This window comes from Venturia canescens, chromosome 2 (assembly GCF_019457755.1).
Source record: "Venturia canescens isolate UGA chromosome 2, ASM1945775v1, whole genome shotgun sequence".
NCBI lineage: Eukaryota > Metazoa > Arthropoda > Insecta > Hymenoptera > Ichneumonidae > Venturia > Venturia canescens.
The window spans coordinates 33,427,051-33,451,871 of record NC_057422.1 but is presented as its reverse complement, the minus strand read 5'-3'; the positions used below and the strand labels follow the sequence as shown (position 1 = coordinate 33,451,871).

Genomic DNA, 24,821 nt, shown 5'->3' with positions numbered 1-24,821 from the left:
TGTTTGTAAGGTGTGATCGCGATTCGCACATCGTCAAGCGATTCAGAACGAAATGTCAGTGAATCTGGTTAATTTATGTCGATTCAAACAAAAGTGAATCGGTGATCACCAATTTTCATGTTTTATGCACGTTCGGAAAGGACATAACTCGATTGTAAGTTATGATCTCGAATCGCACGTCGGAAAGCTGCTCTTTTCGAAATGTCAGTGAATGTTGTTAAATTGTATCGATTCACACAAAAGTGTATCGGTGATATCCAATTTTCACGTCACTGATGGTTTGGAATGGAGATCACTCGATTGTAAGTTATGATCTCGATCCGCACATCGGAAAGCGATTCAGAACCAAATTTCAGTGAATCTTATTAATTTGTGTCGATTCACACAAAAGTGTATCGGTGATCTCCAATTTTCATGTTTATGAACGTTCGGAAACGACATCATTCGATTGTAATGTATTATCTCGATTCGCACATCGGAAAGCGATTCAGAACGAAATGTCAGTGAATCTTGTTAATTTCCATCGATTCGCACAAAAGTGTATCGGTGATCACAAATTTTCATGTTTATGAACGTTCGGAAACGACATCACTCGATTGTAGGTTATGATCTCGAATCGCACGTCGGAAAGCTGTTCTGTTCGAAATGTCAGTGAATGTTGATAAAATGTATCGATTCACACAAAAGTGTATCGGTGAACTCCAATTTTCACGTTTATGAACGTTCGGAAACGACATCACTCGATTGTAAGTTATGATCTCGAATCGCACATCGGAAAGCTGCTCTTTTCGAAATGTCAGTGAATGTTGTTAAATTGTATCGATTCACACAAAAGTATATCGGTGAACTCCAATTTTCACGTTTATGATGGTTCGGAAACGATATCACTCGATTGTAAGTTATGATCTCGATCCGCACATCGGAAAGCGATTGAGAACGAAATGTCAGTGAATCTTGTTAATTTCTATCGATTCACACAAATGTGAATCCGTATTCACCAATTTTCATGTTTATGCACGTTCGGAAACGACATAACTCGATTGTAAGTTATGATCTCAAATCGCACGTCATAAAGCGATTCTGTTCGAAATGTCATAGAATCTTGTTAATTTGTGATGACTTGAACAAAAAGTTTATCGTGATCACCGTTTTTCATGTATACGAACTTTCGGAAACGACATCACTCGATTGTAACTTGTGATCTCGAATCGCACGTCGGAAACCGATTCTGTTCGAATTGTCAGTGAATCTTGATAATTTGTAAAGATTCTCACAAAAGTTTATTTGTGATCACCAATTTTCATATTTGTGAACGTTCAGAAACGACATCGTTCGATTGTCAGTTCCGGTCTCGAATCGCATCTCGGATTGCGATTCTGATAGAAATGTCGGAAAAAATTGTTGATTTGTAACGATTAACAGAAAAGATTATCGCTGATTACCTATTTTCATGTTTATGAAACATTGGAAACGGTCACCGATAAACGTCACATATCAACAATTTTACAGACATTTAGTATCGCAATCCGCAGGGCCATTTGAGATCTGAACTGACAATCGAGCGATGAAAACGTTTCCGAACGTTCATAAACATGAAGTTGGTGATCATCAATAAAATTTTTGCTCAATTCATGACAAATTACGAATATTCAATGACATTTCGATTCGAGATCATAAATTACAATCGAGTGATGTCGTTTCCGAACGTTCATAAACGTGAAAATTGGTGATCACCGATCAAGAGACTCGGTAGAGTCTCGGGACAAGTACATTGACAGCCCTGTCGTCTGCTGGCCTGAGGCTCTCGCCGAGACTATACTTTCTCTGAATAAAACGATTCGACGTGGTGGGGGTAAAATTCGCATGTGATTTTCTTTAATTACGAAGCTCATGAGTTATGTACGGCTTTGAAAATTGAACTTTCAGCTAATTAAGAAGTTCTCTATCGAATGAGCCCAAAATCAGCATGATCGGTGTCGCAATTGCTGAGAAAAAACTTTGCACGGGCTTAAGATTATGCATAAAATTACTAACACATTCATGATTTTCGTATCTGTATACGCGTACTCTGACCGCTACAAACATAGGCTCCTTGGCCCCCACGATCACCAATCCCCGGTGAGAGAATTTTGGTTGCAACCAATGAGAGGTGAGAAAATTTCTAGGCCAATCACATTCAACAATAAATTCAGGGAAGTTGGCGGAAAGCAGCTGTGGAAGGACCGAGAGATCGAAAGTCACTAGCCGAAATTTCATGTTATGTTGACGTTTGAGGTTATGATCCTCAGAGTGCTGTTTGCGTGCGGATTGTATGTTGACGTTTGAGGTTATGATCCTCAGAGTGCTGTTTGCGTGCGGATTGTAAATAAATGAAAAGTGGAAGGATTAATCAACAATGACGTGATTATTTCATTTTATATCAATGAGGTGATTATTTTTTTAATAAAATGGTGGTAATGAAAAAGTTCAAGCACGGTCAAAGTTGCTCCCGATATTTTATTTGGAATAAATACACCCGGCACATTTCGAGTATCGGTATTTTTATAGAATCATCATTTCGACATGTAATTAAAAAAATAATGAATTTGCGTTCACCGGATACAGATTTCTTACAGGAATGTAGAGCCATCAACAAAAATAAGGCCAAACATCTTTCTATCAAGCTGGCAGATGGAATGTATGATGAAATCCTGAAATTAGCTCTGAAGTTGAAATGCAAAATTTATCCATTCCAGATAATAAAGTATAAACGAGAATAAACAGTATGGTCACCAAAAATCAGATGCGACAACTTCCCATGAAACAGAATCGATTATGTTGTATAAAAACAAGGAAAAAAATTATGATTTTTCAGAAAGTTAAAGTATAAACGAGAATAAACAGTATGGTCACCAAAAATCAGATGCGACAACTTCCCATGAAACAGAATCGATTATGTTGTATAAAAACAAGGAAAAAAATTATGATTTTTCAGAAAGTCCTGGATCATCAAATCTATTCAAGGTTTATTTCCTCAAGCAAAAATTTAATCCAACTATGAATAAAAATCAAGTGGCCAAACAGGCGAAAATTTTACTAGAAATTGATAAATCTCATAAAGATAGAAGTCCGACTCTGCCAGCTTCAATTTCTTTCCTTGAAAACTCTGAAAATTTTTACATGACTAAACTGTCTCATTCGGATGACAGCAAACAACGAATCGAGTTTGTGTTGGGTACCACACGAGGCCGAGCCAAGAGAAATAAGTTTGTGGTAAATATATATTGTATCCCTTTATTTAGTTATATCATTTCGACATGTAATTAAATAATTTTCTGTTTTTCCAAATTGAAGTTTGTGAGAATGAGGTTTCTCGGAGAAAACAATCGCCGTCCGTTGAATATGTTTGTCGTAGATTTTGACTGGACAATTGTAGTCGATATGGAGAACGTTTTACGGCTGGAGAAAATGTCGAACATCCCGGCTGGATTCCCAGAGAGAAATGGTATCTGACTCTCATTTTTTTTTAAATCCACAAGCCCAGCGTCAATGGCTCGTTGTCTATTGTCAAACTTTTCAAAAAATAAACCACTCGATAATATTCTCGGATCAATCAATAACATTCTGGCTCATTTTAATACAATGGGATCAAAATGTACGTTTTAAAAATTATTGAATGTTCAAATATTTCAGACTATACATGCCACTAGTTTGCAGTTTTGTAATTGCGTCACTTTGGGTATTTTTAACGTCCACGTAACGATGATTGCTAATTCGGAGAACTTGACCGTTCAACATCTCGAATCTAAATAAGAATGAATTGAAGGTGACAATTTTTCACTTTCCTGGTCAAATTATTGCCGGAGCTGATGACTCTTTGAAACTGCGAAAAGCATTTTTAGTGCAAATTTTATTTCGATTTGTCATTTTCTTTATTCATTCAAATTTTATTCAACGATTTCATCTTGATTTTTTGATATTCATTGAAATACCGATTTTTCGTTTTCTCTAAAATTTGATTTTGATTTTGAACTCCAAATGTATATAAATGAAAAATAATTCAAGATTATGAACTCCTATTTTACTCAAATTTGATTTTTATGTGCAGAATTTGATGGTGAAACTTCAGAAAGTTTGTCAGGATTTGAAAGACTCGCATCCCCCTCTCGACTCGGTCAGAGAGGGTCGATTTTACGCTGCGAAACACAACGATGATGGTTTTTGGTATCGGTGAGTAATGCGACAGAATAAAAACCCAGAAAAAATTCTCAGTGCACCGATAAGTTAGTTTTAAATCTCGGAATATCGTTCAATGCGAATTCAGCTCGAGTCTTGCATTTAACGAGTTTTTTTATTTTTCTCTTTTCAGTGGCTGCGTGCTTAACGTAAACGGCAAGCAAGTGTCCACGGTTTACTTGCTGTAATGTTTTGCTCGAGGATGTATCGTAACAATTCCGTTTGAAATTTGAAGAGCTCCAGATTATTTGTTTCAAAGAGTAAGACAGAAATCGAAGAAATCGAAGTTTGACAGCGTTCCATCGAACTATCATTATTTCGAGTGTCTTAAAAATGGGGAATAATTGTGAGAATCAATAACAATTCTCGAAGGTGAAGGAAAAAATTTAAAAAGTTGCCAACTGTCTGGTGTGAGCCTTATACAGATTTATTTCTACATTATTTTTGTAAATGTTATGAAAAAAAATTTTAACGCAAATGGTTTTGTAATTTCTCTGATTTCCCAGATTCCTTCATTCATGAATAAACTTAGTTTTGCAAATCAATTGAAAAAAATCCATTTTTATGTCTATTTTTCGAAACGTTTCAATTTACATATTTGTTTGGGTTTCTCTTTTATTCAGCCACATTGCGTTGCTTTACTCTATTAATTTTTATGATTAAAAAATGAAGTGAAACAGTAGAATTTAGATTTTCAAAATATGACTCAAATTTCAGAGCCATTTTGGTTACGAGTTTCGCTATAGAATTAAGCATCGTGATCATCATGATGGATGCATATGATCAAATCATAACAAATAAAGAATAGAAAATAGCCATGGAATTGGATCAAAGTTTCACAAAACGATTATAAAAATCATATCAGATTGCTCATCGTATAGATATGAATATCATTCTTCCACGATATATTTAAAACCACAGGGGTGTCTCTGTTGTTCCACGATTCTTATGGTGTAGAAAACAGCTTTTCTCTTCTGACTTATTGGCTTGTTCCGTAGTCAGATAGATTGAAGATAATGGATTTTATTATGCAGTACTAAAATAAAATCATGACGCATATATCAAATAGAGTTTCTTTCATTAGAATTCCACCAATTTTTCTTCCATCCAATTGAACGCTTTTTCTGAACGTATTGCCCGTAAGGTTCTTTTGTGTAAGGAATCTAATTTTCTACGAAAATATGTAAGTAATATTGCATTGTAATTTTTCCTCAAGAGTTGTATCTCAATGTTTAGATTTACCATCATTTTCGTATCTGGAAAACCTCCAAATGCAATACGCTTCGCGAAATGTTTTAACTCCGATAATTTAAAATCTTATAAATCAATCACCTTCCACTTAAACGGAGCGTACACAAAAAAAAACATCCAAGAATTCAACAAAAGATATGTCGAGAAGCTTTGTATTCACTCCAATATATTACAAGTACGTGCACTACTCGATCGAAAACTACATTCTCAAACGCGTCAAACTCTTCGATATAACCAACTGAAGAAATCTCTAATTGACGCCGGATGGGAGGGTATAATAAGACATTCTATTTCCAACAATCATAATAACCAAAAATAATAACGGAGCTAAACAATATCCTTCATTGTGAAAAATTTGAGTTTTTAAGTGAAAAAAAGTTATACACGCAAATCAATGTTCAAGTATTTGTAATTTTAGAGACCATATCGATATGGGTGCTAGAATGACCAACAGATTGAAATAAAAAGAACTTGTCATACTTCAGCCAAATTTTATTTCACAGATCATTGGTATTAAACGATAAAAAAAACTTTCATTGACAAACATGAAAAACTACGCTACAAGAAAAAGATAAACTTGCAAACATTTTTGGAGAAGAAATGAAACCTTAATGAGATCAATTTATTAGTTTATTGAACCCTTTCTTTTTCTGTCCTTCTTATTTCCTAGGTGTGCTGAAAAATTTGAGTAAAAATCGCGAGGAAAAAACCCGAAGCTTTGGACTTTTCATTTATCATCGCACATTGGTAAAGAAAAAAGTTAGAAAACAAAAAAATGTAAAACAAAGTACGTGAATCTACAAAATAATTTCGAACTTGAATCTCGCGAAATTCAAATTGCGAACGCTTAAAATACTGTACTCGCGTATTCTTCTTTTCGAATTGTTAAGAAGACGTTTACATAGAAAAAAAGCTGCGACAAATGCTTTGTTTCCTGCACATGATTTTCAGTCGCATTCAGTTTTCTTCATTGCATCATATTTTTAGTCATCAACTGTTGAAGATTGAGCAGGACATTTTGGCTCGAAGGCAAATAAGCGACATTTCTTGACCGCAATAATTGGCTTCGATTCTTCTCAATTCGACGAGACCATCATCCGCGTCTCCGGGCAATATTGCCAATAAACTGGCCGCCTGGGCGTCACCCTCGGCGCTGATAATCGACGCTCTCTTTTGCTGTTCTGCTCTCTTTCTACCAGGAAACGATCTTTTTCTGCGTCTTGCTGTGCTACTTGCTCCAATTCAATCGCCTGACTGAAGTCTTTGCCGAATGTCAAGTGTGTCTGTGGAGAAAATATCATTGATAACATTGGGATTTTTATATGAACAAAAAATAAAATGTAATTGAGTCGTTCCCATGAAAAATTAGCAATATTCTTTCTAATAAACTTTGACTTTATTCTATAATTAGTAGAAGAATTAACTACTCGTAGAAGTTTTTTTATCACTCCAAAACTGTAACGATATTAATTCCGATTGATAAAATGAACAATGTTAAGATATGTATTTTCGTAAAATTAAAAATCTTTTAAAAACATTTGTTCCGTCATAATTATTTGCATTCTTGAATGGATTGAAATTTAAATATTTTTCTCTAAGGCTTTTCGAATATATTCTACCTATACTTGGTGGCTACTCTTCTGACTTGTTACAAGAAAAAAATGCATAGTGATAAATGGGTAAATAAGGAAAATAGTTGTACTTACTTTCAATTTTCTTGGTTGTAAGCAACTTGATGGTTCGATGGAAAGCTGTCAAACTTCGATTTCTGCCTTGCTCTTTAAAACAAATAATCTGGAGCTCCTCAAACTTCAAACGGAATTGTTACGATACATCCTCAAGCAAACCATTGTACGGCAAGTAAACCATGGACACTTGCTTGTCAGTTACGTTAAGCACGTAGCCACTGGAAAGAGAAAAATAAAAAAAACTCAATAAACATTGCAAAACTCGAGCTGAATTCACATGGAACGATATTCCGAGATTTGAAACTAACTTATCGGTGCACTGAGAATTTTTTCTGGGTTTTTATTCTGTCACGTTACTCACCGATACCAAAAACCATCATTGTTACGTTTCGCAGTTTAAAGTCGACCCTCTCTGACCGAGTCGAGAGGGAGATGTGAATCTTTCAAATCCTGACAAACTTTCCAAAGTTTCACCATCAAATTCTACACATAAAAATCAAATTTGAGCAAAATAGAAGTTTATAATCTTGAATTATTTTTAATTTATATACATTTGGAGTTCAAAATCAAAATTAAATTTTAGAGAAAACGAAAAATCGGTATTTCAATGAATATCAAAAAATCAAGATGAAATTGTTGAATAAAATTTGAATGAACAAAATAATTTCAATGAACATCAAAAAATCGAGATGAAATTGTTGAATAAAATTTGAATGAATAAAATAAAATGATATATCGATTTGCACTAAAAATACTTTTCGCAGTCTCAAAGAGTCATCAGCTCCGGCAATAATTTGACTAGGAAAGTGAAAAATTGTCACCTTTCAATTCATCCTTACTTAGATTCGAAACGTTGAACGGTCAAGTTCTCCGGATTAGCAACCATCGTTACGTGGACGTCAAAATATTCAGACTTCTCCGATCTTCGAGGTCAGATAGGCCTTCGCGTATTCTTCGATATCGAAAGTGCTTCAAGCGAGCTTCGAGAGTTAATTCACTCAACGAGTTTTGTGGATTTCACATTGTTGATTCCGTCCTCGTCGATACTGTAATACCAAAAGTGACGCAATTACAAAACTGCGAACTATAGTGGCATGTCTATAGTCGGAAATATTTGAATACATTTAAAACTCACATTTTGATGCCGTTGTATTCATGAGCCAGAGTGTTATTGATCGATCCGAGAATATTATGGAGTGGTGATTTTCTCCATGACCATGTGTCCTCTAAAAATTCTTCGATTCCTGGGTTTTGTCTGGTCTTGTCACACTCACAACATGAATTATATATAGGTTACGTTCGTCGCTAAGCGCCACAACGGGATGATTTTGACAACATTTGATTTATCCATTTCTCGGATAAACAATGATCAAACAAACGTTCAAACAATATTATTTGTTTCAAACAAACGATTCCGAATCGATTGGCGTGTGAAAAAATCAATTTTAAAACAGTAGCGGCTAATTTAACGCTATTTTTTGTTTCGTTTGTTTGTCAACAAATATTGTCAAACAAACGTTTAAATGAATCAACCATTCACAAACTAACGCCAAACAATCAGAATGAATAAAAAAACAATGGTAAAAGTCAAAATCGAGGGGCTAATTTTATATAGCTCCTTACAACCCTTACAACGGTAGAGCGATTGTCAAAAAATGCGCGTGCGCACAAATCAAATAGAAAAAGACGTTAGCATAGATGTACTTCTCTCTCGGAACGGTCGGACCCGTTAGTATGCCGTTAGGACAGTCTGAATTCGTTGAGAACGTCAAACGACGTGCTCTAACATTATTTTTCCATCTTTATTATTTTACAGTTGTCAAAAAAGGGGCATTTCGAGGATTTTCATTATCGCTCCCTTTTGTTTCACCTTATTCCTTTAACCGTGTGTATTTTTCATTGACATAAAAATAGATGAAAGAAAAAGGAAGAATGTTATCATAACCCCCAAATCTCGGGGTAAATTGTTTTCAGCATCTGCACTTTGCGATGGACTCGAAGATAATAATTTACGGTGAGCTTGGTTAATTTACATGCAAACAAGGAAAATTAATATTTCGAACGTTTTCGAAAATTTGGTGTCTGTATCTGTTGAGATGAAAATCCGTAATTATACATGAAAAACCAATAGATACACAAAAACCAAAAGATGGACATGAATTACCATCTATAGGGTCACTGAGAATAGCGGCAAACATAATATTGGGTAAGTATTTTTTTAAATTCACAATTCCAAAACTACCGGTGAGTGTGAAAAATACTTTATCAATAATTCAAGTGTGTTTACGAGACAGAGACTGGGAAGAACACAGTGATAAGGCTGTATAGTCAATGTACAACAAAAATGATCTCTGCATTATGTATTTCACAACGATAATGAGATTTTGGATAATGAGATTTTGGATCAAATTTCAAACATTGGACACACAAAACAAAATATCCATGTTTCAAATTGCCAAGCAATTGAAAATTCCTGAATGGATCGTCAATCTGAGGCACGATAAGGCTCATGGACATGAATTACCATCTATAGGGTCACTGAGAATATCAGCAAACATAATATTGGGTAAGTATTTTTTTAAATTCACAATTCCAAAACTATCGATGAGTGTGGAATATACTTCATCGATAATTCAGGTATGTTTATTAGACAGAGAATGGAAAGAAACTATTGATGAGACTGTATTGCTAATGTATTACGAAAGTGATCTTTGCCTTATGTATTCCACAACAATAATATGATTTTTGAATCAAATTTATTTATTGTGAAATCGAGTAGAAGTACATAAAACAACATAGAAAAGAATCATCTTATATTTCAGTGATTATCACTATGAAGTTTCAATAATATTTGATCGGACATTTGATTGTCCTTTGATTGAGCTTTATTTACAGTTGAACCGAAAAAATAAAATGATTGCATTTGACTATTAGGAAATGATTTTATATGCGAAATATTTTATCACAATTTCAAAACTATCAGTGAGTGTGGAATATACTTCATCGATAATTCAGGTGTGTTTATAAGACAGAGAATGGAAAGAAACCATTGATGAGACTGTATTGCTAATATATTACGAAAGTGATCTTTGCCTTATGTATTCCACAACAATAATGTGATTTTTGAATCAAATTTATTTATTGTGAAATCGAGTAGAAGTACATATATCGGAAACAACATAGAAAAGAATCATCTTATATTTCAGTGATTATCACTATGAAGTTTCAATAATATTTGATCGGACATTTGATTGTCCTTTGATTGAGCTTTATTTACAGTTGAACCGAAAAAATAAAATGATTGCATTTGACTATAGGAAACGAAATATTTTATTAATTATTGATTCTAATACATATGGGTTAAAATCAGGTTCAAAGAAGCATTTTTTTATTTACAGCTTTGGAATTGTTAGATTTTTGTTTCGTCATATTGAAAAAAAACAAAATTTCTTTGTCACGTTGTGTTTCGTTTTTAGTTAGTTACTTTTCTAACAAAAAAGTTGATTTTTTCTGGAACCGAAAATTGCAGGTTGTGCTCGGGCTTATAACATAACGAGGCTCCAGTTCAAGACTCGGGAGGAACTCCAACTCATGCCACAGATTCAGAAATCTCATTGCTTTGGAGGATGAGAATGAGGCGAGCGACTCGAAACAGGGGATTTCCCCGGGACCGGATGTTGAGCTATACCCTTCGATTCTCCCGAATTTTCGTATCGAGCTGGTTAAACAAGGAAAGGTTGAAAAAATTGATAAAATACAATATTTGAAATTGTCTAATACTCATGATGGTTGTTTGCAACGTCAAATTCACGATTGTCTGTAACATTTTGACTTTTGTTGGTGTTAACGGAATCGACTAACCGAGCGTACGAAATTTTCTAACCAATTGATATAAATAAAACTGGTGTTTCAACACTGGACACTATTTCCCCGTTCTTTTTTACTTGCTTTTTTCTGTCTCGTAATGCACTCTTTTCCCACAGGCTCTCATTGGCAGCGACCACAATCCAGCTATCGTGAAAGAAAAAATTGTTAAGGAAAACGAAAGAATACCAACCGATAACGACGATAATCTTCATCGGGCGTATGAATTCTTTTCTGAATATTACAAATCACCAAATTTTGGGCCAATGCTGTGAGTTGAAACATTTGTTTTATTCTGTGGCGAACGACGAATTTTCGAAGTTGTTAGGATAGAAGGATGACTCGATTTTGAAAAGAGTGATTTCGAAGTTAATAGGATCGAAAGATGACTTGATTTTGAAAAGAGTCATAATAAAATAAATTTTGTCACGTTTTTGAAGAATAAAGTTGGAAAACTAATATTCGAGCTCACTTTAGATGGAATTGACTAAGCGATATGAGCACGGAAGTCAACGCAGTAAATTAAGCTTCAAACTGAGATTAATAGCCATTATTCATCACAAAACTGTGTGCTGTTATTTTGTGGTGAAAAATAATTTTATTTAATTACAGATTGGTTATATGATACTACTCTTCTCGTATTGCATTCTCATCCGCATGGCCGATTGTCCATCATGGGCTGAAATTTATGAGATTGCATACATATGCACACTCGGTTGTGAAAAAGTACGAGAAATCGCGACATTCGAACCCGCCAAATTATCGCACAAGTTCAGCGTCTGGGCGTGGAAAATGGGGAATCCTTGCGACGCAGCGGCAATAATATTATTCCAAATCGGTCTCATATTACGGTTGTGATCGGGTACTTTCGACATTGCACGTGGCATGTATTGCATCGATTGTACTTATTGGTATCTTCGAATCCTCAATATTCTCGGTGTCAACAAATATTTGGGTGAGAATTTATCTATTCTCTTATCATAAGTAACTTGAGATATAATTTTATTCATTTGTCAGGATATTTTAGTCAAAAGTGATTGAAAATATACATTTCGAATCATTCAAAGTAGCAATTCAGCTCGTGAATTAGCAATAAGCTTTTTTTCTCGATGATTAATCAAAAACATAATTATTCTTTCCGCATTTTCTTAGATCCTCTGGTTACGATGATGGGAAAAATGGTGAAAAATAGGATATGCTTCGCGGTCCTGTTGCTGGTCGTGCTGATAAGTCTGGCGTAGCAAGGCAAGCTATTCGGTTTTCAGTTTCCGAAAAACGAACCGAAGTGGTAAATTGTGAGAGATGTAAGTAGAATTTGCTTAAATACTTTTGTTGTCGAAAGTGCTTCAAATGTTTTGAACGTTTCAATTGTATTTGTAAAAATTCACTATCAAAAGGACAACACGTAAAGGCAAATGAACTAAGATTTTTTTAATTTCTAGTTGGTCGAGTTTCGAATTCGTAAGTTAGAATTGAACCAGCCGCTACTAGCGCATCTGGGTGTTATCCATCGTTTCATGGCGACGTACATGCCGAACGATGGTCTTGGGAGTTTGGACATCGAGATCCAGCATACATTAAAGAGCATTATTCACGGAGTATTTTACGACAGATCAACCACTGTTCCAATTTCGCATTCCACACTCTGTTGATTTGTTTCCTTTACATCCGTTTATAGTCTCATTTTTGCTGCGAGTCCCAGTCAAGTTTTGTATAATTTTAAAGTGAGTTCAATTATGTTCTTTATTATTACAGATTACAGAACGGAAAATAAGTTTGATCAAAAAATTTGATGATAATTTTTAAAAGTTACCGACGGCCGATAATTCACTGATGTTCAGTAAAGGTAGTGGGATTTGGCTGGGATTCCCCCAGCCAAATTCTTTCACTGTCATATACGTTCTATTTATTGATTATCAATTATTTCCGTTAAAATTTCTGAATGCCAGCATCGCTCAACAATCGCAAATGTTCCGAATTTTCAACATTTATCCAACTGTCATTTTCTCGGATAGATAGATTATTTTCTCGCGTAGATCATTCTCACAGAATAAGACTTCTTAATAATTATATACGAAAATTGAGAAAAAAGACAACACGGAATTAGGAGATTAAGAAAATTATGAAAACGAAAGATTTATAACTTTATATCAATTTATTATTTATTTTGAAATTAAAAAAAAAAAACACCGGGACATCATGATAGGAGATTAAGAAAATTATGAAAACGAAAGATTTATAACTTTATATCAATTTATTATTTATTTTGAAATTAAAAAAAAAAAAACACCGGGACATCATGATGAGCCTAAAACAGATAAAAATGAAAAACAATGAGAATACTGTGCGAATGATTTTTTTTTTTGAAAATAAAATGTTAATTGTCTACATATGTGTTCAATTATGTAAATTTTCCTTACCTCGTCCCCGGCCGCCACGACCACGTCGCTGATGACCGCGGTACCTTTCGGCCATTATCGTCCCCACCCGCTCGTTGAGCTGGGCGACAAAGTTTATTTTCATTTGCTGGCGGACCCGCCAGCCCGCTCTCGTGCCTCGATCTAAAATTGACAAATAAATTGTTTTAAGGATTTTCGACGGGAAACAGAAGTAATTTTGAGAAAAATCTGCCTTCATATCCTGGCATAAACTGCCCAATGAATATAATAAAAACTATCTAACGCATAGAAAACCAAGATTTTATATTTCAGGTTCCGCATAGCCACATGATGGGTCAGTTACACCAAATCTAATATATAGAAAACTTGAAGTTCCCCTGCTTGGTGTACAATTAAACACAATGCTAACATAGCAAGTACTGTGTTGTATTGTATCAAATGTGCCCTGTAAAAATGGATAAGCACCTTGGTTTCTCATTTTGGGTACAGCGTACACCTTGTAGAGGGTCTTCGCAGTTAAAAATTCATACCGAATAGTGTATCGCAGTGCCTGAAATGGAGAACCAAAGTTTGCTATTTGAGGTTCATCATGGAAATAGCATGAGAGAGTTTACGCCAAGTTTACAAATGGAAGTTTCTCCACTTAGTTCAAATACAAAGGAAATGCAACACAAAATGAACTGGAAGTGGTGAGTACTATGTTCCATTGCGTTGGGTGTATCCTATTTTAACAGAGGCTGCTTCCCAACAAAATAGAGAGCCAGACTGAACCGCAGTCTTGATTGTAAATAAGTAGGCAACCAGGTCTGGTTTTGTTTTTATTCGAAAGCACGGTTTATCATGACAACGCTGGGACTAATACCTTGGGTGCATTCTAATCAATCGAAGCACACTTGGCACAGTGCAATACAGTGCTCACTTCTTACATCGGTATTGTGTTGCACTGTGCTTTACTGTGTACTAAAATCGAAGAACTTTTTTATAAGGAAAAGGAATAAGGAATTAGATTTTTATTTTCAACTTTCTTTTCACTTACGTTTTTTTTTCTCCTCAAGCTGCTCGCCTTCTCGCTGCTCCCCAGGATGTTGCAGGGGTTGCTCCTCAGCTGGCTGCTGTGGTGGCGGAGCTCCAGCAGGCTGCTGTGGTGGTGGAACTCCAGCAGGCTGCTGTGGTGGCGGAGCTCCAGCTCCAGAATGTGCCTCGCCCTTGCCGCTCGGTTCGTTATCCACTACCATATCATGGACCATTTTGCTCGTTCCAACAATCTAGAAAAGAATAACAATTATTATTCGTTGTGAAAATCATATATATATAATATATGCTACTCAATTCGGATATAATATATGCTACTCAATTCGGATTATTATCAACAAAGGCTACTTACGTCTTAAGTGGTCCAGTGATTACGAGAAAGTGAAACCGCGGAAGTACTTCTTTTAAGATTGGGGTATGAATAAAAAACCAGATGGCGTTGTACAATTTTCACTTCACCGGAAGTGGTACGTGGTACACATTCTCGTTAGACCGTTAAAGATCAATAAATAAAGCTTTATAGTTTTAAAATAAACGAAATGTTTACATTGATTTCCCATTATTTTTATCATTTATATAAAGAAGTGTTTAACAGAAACGATGACGATCTTGTTTATAATTCTGATACAGTTCCGCAAAGAAGCTTAGTGCGTCAGCAGCGATTCTGATACGTGCCGTAGCAGAAGGTTTCTATGTTTTCTTCTTTTTACTATAGTGGTATAGTGTTTGAATTTTTTTCATTTTCATTGTTTATTGGGAATTAAGATTTTTCATGGAGGCGTGGCTGAGATGATATAACATCAAGAAGGATGTAAACAAATTTGTGCACATTTTTCAATATATATTGTTTTTGTAAATCACCTGGTACATTTTAAAAAATTATTCTACTCACGCTGGTACGCGCTAGAGGAAAATTCGAAAAAAAGAAAAATTCAAATTAGATTTCTCAGTTTTTCAGGTATACCAAAAAATCACGAAATGGCGTTCCGCATGATGAGCACTAATACTCCCGTTGAAAGACAACAGCACGGTCCTAGAGTTGCAAAAGGACGGTCATTTTCATGTCTGGTCAAATGACACTAAAATGACCGTCATTTGACGGTCTTGTGACGTCATTTTTTTTAAAGCGTTTTTTCAAAGTCAAAATGACCGTCTTTTTGTTTAACGTCAATTGACTGCGTCAAATGACGGAATTCGTCTACATAGTTGCAAAATGACCGTCATTTTTTGAATGGTTACGAATTGGTCACAAATTTTGCTAATTGTTTTGATTATAATTTTATTTGGGCATGTTTTTATTTCAGTCGCGCGTCACAACACAAGATTAACGTAATAATTAAATTTTATATTGTTTTTATAAATCACCTGGTACATTTTAAAAAATTATTCTACTCACGCTGGTACGCGCTAGAGGAACAGTAGAATTCGAAAAAAAGAAAAATTCAAATTAGATTTCTCAGTTTTTCAGGTATACCAAAAAATCACGAAATGGCATTCCGCATGATGAGCACTTATACTCCCGTTGAAAGACAACAGCACGGTCCTAGAGTTGCCAAAGGACGGTCATTTTCATGTCTGGTCAAATGACACTAAAATGACCGTCATTTGACGGTCTTGCGACGTCATTTTTTTTAAAGCGTTTTTTCAAAGTCAAAATGACCGTCTTTTTGTTTAACGTCAATTGACTGCGTCAAATGACGGAATTCGTCTACATAGTTGCAAAATGACCGTCATTTTTTGAATGGTTACGAATTGGTCACAAATTTTGCTAATTGTTTTGATTATAATTTTATTTGGGCATGTTTTTATTTCAGTCGCGCGTCACAACACAAGATTAACGTAATAATTAAATTTTATATTGTTTTTATAAATCACCTGGTACATTTTAAAAAATTATTCTACTCACGCTGGTACGCGCTAGAGGAACAGTAGAATTCGAAAAAAAGAAAAATTCAAATTAGATTTCTCAGTTTTTCAGGTATACCAAAAAATCACGAAATGGCATTCCGCATGATGAGCACTTATACTCCCGTTGAAAGACAACAGCACGGTCCTAGAGTTGCGAAAGGACGGTCATTTTCATGTCTGGTCAAATGACACTACAATGACCGTCATTTGACGGTCTTGCGACGTCATTTTTTTTAAAGCGTTTTTTCAAAGTCAAAATGACCGTCTTTTTGTTTAACGTCAATTGACTGCGTCAAATGACGGAATTCGTCTACATAGTTGCAAAATGACCGTCATTTTTTGAATGGTCACGAATTGGTCACAAATTTTGCTAACTGTTTTGATTATAATTTTATTTGGGCATGTTTTTATTTCAGTCGCGCGTCACAACACAAGATTAACGTAATAATTAAATTTTTATTATTCAATATCAAATTTGTTTGACATATTTTATACATGTTTTTCGTTTTTTTTTGTTAATTGTAATGATCTCACTCTCATAAAAGCCATCTCGACTAGTGCATATACATGTAAACAATTGTCAGTTTTTTTATATTATATTTCTGTATTCAATACATTTTCTTATTGAAAACTTACACACGCACATATTTTATGCCAATATAATAAAAAATTTAATTATATTCTCGTGTCAATTTTTCTATTATTTCTTTCATTTACTTTTTTAGTCTTTGTTTAAACAAACCGTTGTTACAAACTCGAAATTCTACGAGAAACAAACGGCGGCCATTTTAATGAATCGGTCACAAATCGGTCATTTTTTATGGCCGTTTTCTCCGACGCAGTTTAAACTCAGTTCAATTTTTTTAATATAGTTTCGAGGTAGGATGAACCGAGTTTAAACTCAGATTAACGTTGGAGAAAACGGGCATAAAAAGTTGGAATAGGGCGCCGAAGTTGAACTGTCTGGCTACCCAATTATAGTGCAGAGGGCGCTCAAACTCAATCGTAATTCACCGGTACCACAGCATAAAAAACGACAAAACATATTTTCTTCCAAATTTTATTATTCAATTATTTCAAAAAGCTTTTGAATAGCTGTCTTTATCACGAGTCAGTTGTTTCAAACCGATACTAGTTGTATATTTCGATAGGTAGCGACCTGTCGGCAGAAGTCTGAACTACAATATGAAGAGTCGCTCAATAGAAGTTTTATGCCATGGCTAATTTGTTTGTTATAACCGTTATATATAACACTCTTGATACAGTGTTAACAGTTCGTTGTAAACATTTTCCTTATTTCTGTGAATAATTCCTTATTTTCGTTAAAAATCAATCTTTTCCTCATTGGAACTTTTGAAACTCATCGATTCATACACAGAGATCAGTCAGAAGTGATAAGTGTTTTCGTTTTTATTAACTTCAGTTCGTCGTAAGGCTATGTATATCTGATGATGTGTACGGTTTTGGATGGATAATTCGTGAGTATTTATCATATTTCTCTCTTCTTTTTCTTAATCGAATGGTGTCCGAATACATAATTGGGTACGAAGTAATAATTTTTATGAATCAAGGGATTCATAGGAACATTTTCTTTGATATTCATGAAGTAGAAGAATAATACATGGACATTGTTCGTTTTTTCATAATGATACCATGATTAAGCACAGAGCATGTTAATTTTTATTTTTTATATCAAAGTTAATTTAGCATGGAAAAGTATGGAAAGTGTTCCGTTATATCAAAAAAATGTAATTAAAAAAAGGAATTTGCACGCACTGTTCAAGTTGACAGTAAAATTGATTTGTGAAAATATATTTATATGGGGTTTTTTTATAATATTCGAGGTTGTTTCGTTTATAGCGGAATATGTAGGAAATAACATTACTCATTCGCAGGTGATCTGACTTCATCTATACCTCGATGGTAACAAATCAGCGAAGGAAAATATTGAATGTGTTCAAATCGTCCGTCAACACTCAATGTAATTTACTCCTTTCCAATCCAAAGGTAATAAAAATCCTCATATTATACTTTATTTTGAGAACTGATTTTATATTTCAAGAATGCTTCATTGTTGGTTGCCAGAGAGATGAAAATAATGAGTCTTGTATTGCTGCCTTTCAATTCGAGCAAGAGTGCATGATTTATCAACATAAATAGAGTCTACGGTCAGGTATATTTTCACTGCATTTCAGCCTCTGCTGTCAAAAAAGGTTGCATTTATAGAAGTAATCACTTATGATTTTCTTTTGCGGTTCTCAATAGACAATACTTTCGCTTTTTTCCAGAATGAACTGCGGTTCAGTTTCTCTAGTTGTGATATTTTTTTCATTGAGCATGATAAACACATAGTAAAGGAGGAAATAAAACGCAGCCACACTTTTATTTTAGATGAATATCAAAAAAAGTTCTATCGCTGTCTTTCGGTATCAGTATTTTAGATGAATATAAAAAAAAGTTCTATCGATGTTAGATGAATATAAAAAAAAGTTCTATCGATGTTTTTCAGTATCAGTTTTTTAGATGAATATTAAAAAAAGTTTTGTCGCTGTCTTTCAGTATCAGTAAAAGTTTTCACACCCACATTTTATTCATTGAGGGTGACTGAAAATTCATATGCTCAAAATACTATTGCAACAAATAAATATGAGTGAAATTTAATTTCAATAAATTTAAATAGAAGTCAAAACCTTACTTTTCTTTGATAATCGGAGAAAGATTCTGTTTTGACAAAATAGTGTTCGCTGCGACTCACAAACAATAACTGAAATTTTTACACACAGATTTGTTCGAATTCCTAGTTTCGCCATAGTTACATTAAAAAATCAACTTCGCGACAGTGTTACTCAAAATACATTCAAGTCAGAACAATACATGAGTTGTTAAACAAATCTGCTCAACCCTGGTGTGCCATATAATAAATAGGTCATATAATAGGAAAATATTCGGTAGATCATATGTTTATCAACAACATTCAGTATAGTTTTGTTGAGCCAAATTTGCATTTTGATCGGTCAACCAGTGAAACTTTTGGTATTCCGGAATATCTGTGTTTGTTAATTTGTCAAATTTGTCAAATTGAAGCCAGTCGACCAAGTTTTCTGAGAGCACTGAGGATTATCATGAACTTGACGGTGGAATTTCTTATTTTAAAGAATAGAATAAACACAGGACTGTTCTGAGATAGCCTGACAAAAAGTGATAATTTGCTTTTCAGAAGCTAATTTTCTATGTTAAGTTATATTTTTGTTACAACCGGTGCAATTGCTGTTCGGTGTGAGTTTGTTTAGCAACATTCCACTAACTTCTTCATATCTTGTGTTGTACTTTGCAAGTTTGTTCATTTACTTAATCATTGTTGGACTTTATTTCTTATCTTATTTTATTATGATATATACGTTTCTGTTCGGTTTTTTGTTACAACCGGTGTAATTGCTGTTCGGTATAAGCTGATTTTTGCAATTTACACTAACTTCTTCATATCTTGTATTATACTTTGCAAGTTGTTCATTTACATGACGTTAATCATTATTGGACTTTATTCCTTATTTTTTATGATATATATGTTGTTTATTATACATATGTTATAAGATGAGGGTATAATTGAAAAAAATCAACTTTTTTCATTTTTTCATATCAACCAAAGATATAAAAAATAAAAAATGTGACATCTATTTTTATACAGATATTTTTCATTGATAACTGACCGTATAAATGAATTATTAACAAAACTTGTTTATATTATTTCTATAATGGAAAAAAACTTTTTTCGTACATTGATTAAAATATATTTAATTTATTGTTATCGAAACTTTTTACCAAAAATCAACGAAAAAAACGTGATTGAATTGATTTTTCAAATTGAAACAATTAAGATAAATTGATCAACTGAACAAATAATCTTGTGATATGTTGTTTATTATACATATGTTATAAGATGAGGGTATAATAGAAAAAAATCAACTTTTTTCATTTTTTCATATCAACCAAAGATATAAAAAATAAAATATGTGACATCTATTTTTATACAGATATTTTTCATTGATAACTGTAAATGAATTATTAACAACACTTGTTTATTATTTCTATAATGGAAAAAACTTTTTTCGTACAGTGATTAAAATATATTTAATTTACTGTTATCGAAAGTTTTTACCAAAAACAACGAAAAAAACGTGATTGAATTAAATTTTCAAATTGAAACAATTAAGATAAATTGATCAACTGAACAAATAATCTTGTGAATAAAAAATCCGAACAAATTTTGAAAAAAAAAGCCACCAAAAGTTACGGATAGAGGCGAATATTGGTGGACTCGCAGCGGTGAATTACGACCGCATCTGTTCCGCTAGCAACAGGGCCTTCCCATGAACTGATGTATTTATCTGTATCTGTATTTTTTCAACTTCATTCAATGACTACGTTTACATGGCGCTTTTATTCCAATTTAGTAACAGCGGATGTAGTAAAATCCGATGTTAAAATGCGTGGAAACAGACATAACACATTGGTAGCACATGCCCTCAGTGGGAAATAGCCATTTAGGAAGAGAAGAAGAAGAAGAAGAAGAAGAAGAAGTACATAACACCCAACTAAACCGGTCTAGTTATTTCTATTTCTTGTAACCAACGGGTGTAGAATTAGTAAACCGGAATAAGATAGGAAAAAAGTGGTTCGATCTCTTGCCTCTCGCAGTTTGAATTCGGAACTCTACTGCGCTACCAGGTATTCTATAATGTAAATAGTTTGGTTGTCTCAGTTATTATTTATAGAATGTCTGGTAGCGCAGTCGATAGCGCTCTAGGCTCGAATTCTGGGATCGAGCCTCACTCAGACCAGTTTCGGTTTTCTTCGATTGGTTTAAATATTATTGCTGGCAATTTCGTTTTAGGTTAGAAAGTCAGAATTCTCCACAATTTTGCCTCATATACTTCGACGTTTGGACGAAAATTTTCGGGGTATATCCGAGAAAGATTACAATGGAAAAACTACGTGATTTACAATGTCACTTTCAGCGCATAAGTTGATGAGAACGAACGCGTTTGGTATTCAATTTCTCATAATTCCGCATTCCGTGCTGAATCGTCGGGGTTAATATTTTTCAAGATGTATCTGAACAAAAAATAACCGGAATTAAAAAAGCATAATTTTCTAAAATATAGTATATTACGACCCTAGACCCGAAAGTTGGATTTCCTGGCATCTAACATTTGGGCCGTGGGTTGTATACTATTTTTCTTGATCCCGTAGCCGAAAGTACGTTCAATAATTACTAGCAATCGTGAGGGGGAGAGGGGGGGGGGGCGCCCGCCCGACTTTTGCAGGACCGAGGCGAAGCCGAGGTTTTACTGGTCGGGGCGGGCATTAAAAACATAAACAAAAAGTAAAAAACACACACGACAATATCACACAATAATACAACAATATTATTAGAACAAATAAAAAATTCGCTGATAAATGTCTGATTTAAAGTCCCATGATAGTTAACAATTTCTATATGAATATTTCCCGCTATACTTGACAATTTATATGAATGTGTGCTGCTTTCCTATGAACCTGGAACCTGGAAATACAACATTATTCCGGACGACCATATTCATTTTATTAGTCCGGTCACATTATTTTCTGTTTTTGCATCTGGACGAACAAATGTATGTTATTCGTCCGGGTTCATGGCAGTATAGCGCATAACATGAATGATGAAAGCTACGCTATACGCGCCCGCTTGAAGCAAATAATGATGCTTGGCAACGAATAAACAAAATCATGGCAACGAATACAGGCTTCACCACCACCAGCCGCAAAAATATCGTCAGAGCGCACTGAAGTTAGCCGAGTCAGCCGGCCACGAAAAATGCTCTTCCCGGCCTGAAATGCGGCCGGAAAGTGCGTACTTTTGGCTAGGGGAGCAAGAAATAGTATATTACACACCTAGGGAGTGAAAATAGACTACTTCAAACCGCGGGCAGAATTGTCACCCGAGCGGAAGGCGAGGGTGAGAAGCACGCGGTTTGAGGTGGTCCAATTTCACTCCCGTGAAGTGTATACGATTTTTCTGTCTGACGCAGACGGAATGCGACCCGCGCAGCGGGCCGAAAAAATCATTTTTAGCACATGATAGCGGGAATACAACTTTGTTGGAAATGCAAATCTTCACAATAGTTCTCCATACACTTTATCGGTCAATATTGTTATACATAATTCAGAATGAAAAATCGGCGAAATGGAATAACAGCAGCATCACTTTTAATTTTATGTATAGCACATAGATCAATGACAATAAACTTGAAGGAAGTTCATCTCTCTACAATTTTGCTTCATGCCTTTATTGTCTACGATCGATATTTTTTGAAATGTTTCCATTCAAATAGCTGTATCTTTGGCAGCATTAGACGTATTTACATTTGTAAAAAAAAAACGAAAATGTGCGTCTTTTTATGGCCTTACAAAAAAATATTTTAGATTATATTGAGCATGACCGTTTCAGGGCAAAATATGCAAAAGCTTTTTTTCTTAAGAAAAAACACTTGTTATTTTTTTTTTAATTTCCTCAAATCGTGAATTCAAAAAACGAATTTTTGGTATTTTTTTTTATTTTATTTATATTTGATTAGCATGGCATATATCATTCGTATCGTAAAAATCTGGTAACGTATTATAAGTGCTCCACACTCTTCAAACGGAAAAAAAATAGCTCCCACTACACGATGTTTAAGAATCCCATTATATAAACCAAAAAAAAATTGTTTTCCCAAATTTGGGAAATTTTGAAAAATAACATAACGAGTGCCTTTTCTTGAGGAAAAAACGATTTTTGCATATTTTGCCCTGAAACGGACGTTCGACTTGATCAATAACATCTTAATTAATTTTTTTCGGGAATGTTACTGGCTGAAGTGACATGGATCACCTCGTATATAACACCAAGAAAATGACTCCGAGATAAGTTTACCGATTCCCCCGGCCATTTTCTATAAGTAGTGGTAGCGTATACGTCACGATTTCGGTTCAACAAAAGAAAGAATACAAGAACACTGTATTTTGCATTTTGTTGTACCTATCTCTGACAGCTTTAATTTTTTTCTTTGCAGATTTTCCCCACGTCTGGAGACATTCCTTGGAGACATTTTTTCCCCTTTCGTTACCTTCTCTCTTTCCTACCTCCTGTTTCTTTACCTTCTTTCAATAGCTGCTACGTGCGCTATATCAAAAGCTGCTTCGTGCGCTATATCAAAAGCTGCTTCGTGCGCTATATCAAAAGCTGCTTCGTGCGCTATATCGAAAGCTGCTATAAGCGCTATAGTTAAAGCTGCTACGTGCGCTACATTAACAGCAGCTACGTACGCTATATCAAAAGTTGCTTTGTGCGCTATATCAAAAGCTGTCACGTCCGCTATAACGAAAGTTTATACTGGCGATTGAAATTTATTACTATTGGCTGTTAATAATAGTATAGATTGTCTATTCCAATTATGAATATGAACAAATTAAAAATCGAGGATCGAACGATTATATCTAGAGGCGAGTGGCTCACTGGAGATCATATCGACACCTTTGGCCGGCTTTTAGCGGAACACTCTGCATTTGAATTTGTGATGCAAGAAACATGGAAGGTGCAGATACCCCATAATATTACTGAAGAGAGAGCTGATCGTAAATTTATTCAAATTTTGCATAGTTCAGAAGGAATCAACAATAAAGGGGGTCATTGGGTGTGCGCTTATTACGATACCCACAACATTTCCATATTTGATTCTATGAACCAAAAGAAGTTACATCCACATCACAAGTTATATCTCCAGCGTTTGTTTCCGAACTATTCGTTTGATCAGCGTCCCGTTAAATTTCCAGTCGTGACAAATCAACCCAATTCGGTTGACTGTGGAGTATTTGCTATTGCTTTCGCAACATCGCTTTTTTTTGGTGTGAAACCGGAAAAAATTGAGTACGATGTGAGAAATATGCGTCAACATTTGTTAGACATATTTGACACAGGAAGCCTGTGTCATTTTCCGCGCATAGTTAGGAAAGGCGATCCTGTCAAAATATGCACTTTGGAACAGTTGAGAAAACAGAGGCAAAACAGATTGGGAAAACGAAATCGGCGACAAATGTGTAAGCATTCTCAAGAAATTAACACAACTAAAGTTCATGATTGTGTCAACGGGAATGCAATGAACCAAGAGCCGACTATTATAGGCGTTATAAACCACATTCCTCGCAAACTTAATTCTGCACTAGTAGCGAAAAATTGTGAAGTTTCCAGTTTGCAGCCCGTGACTTCTCCTGAGACAATACCTTATGAGTCGATTAAAACGATCATAACTGATCCGGAAATTGTTAAAAACGGTGAAAACTTCGATAATATGAATGGTAAAACAGTTTTAGTCACCGTAGTAAAAAACCCTACTGTTCAACTCGTGATTAATCACTCTAGTGACAGGAATGAGCGTAAGGACTCAAG

At 34.7% G+C, this 24,821-nt stretch overlaps 2 long non-coding RNA genes across 2 annotated transcripts; one reads left to right on the top strand and one right to left on the bottom strand.

The window, feature by feature from the left end:
• Positions 1–5,958: 5,958 nt before the first annotated feature.
• LOC122406399 (uncharacterized) lies at positions 5,959–8,415 on the bottom strand. Its single transcript, XR_006259957.1, has 5 exons — positions 8,290–8,415; positions 7,994–8,200; positions 7,516–7,637; positions 7,173–7,372; positions 5,959–6,749 (listed from the first exon to the last, which is right to left on the bottom strand). It is a non-coding gene; the product is annotated as an uncharacterized lncRNA (long non-coding RNA).
• Positions 8,416–11,642: 3,227 nt separating this feature from the next.
• Positions 11,643–13,122, top strand: LOC122406474 (uncharacterized). The gene is made up of 3 exons (XR_006259969.1): positions 11,643–11,973; positions 12,171–12,322; positions 12,461–13,122. It is a non-coding gene; the product is annotated as an uncharacterized lncRNA (long non-coding RNA).
• The last annotated feature ends 11,699 nt before the right edge of the window (positions 13,123–24,821 follow it).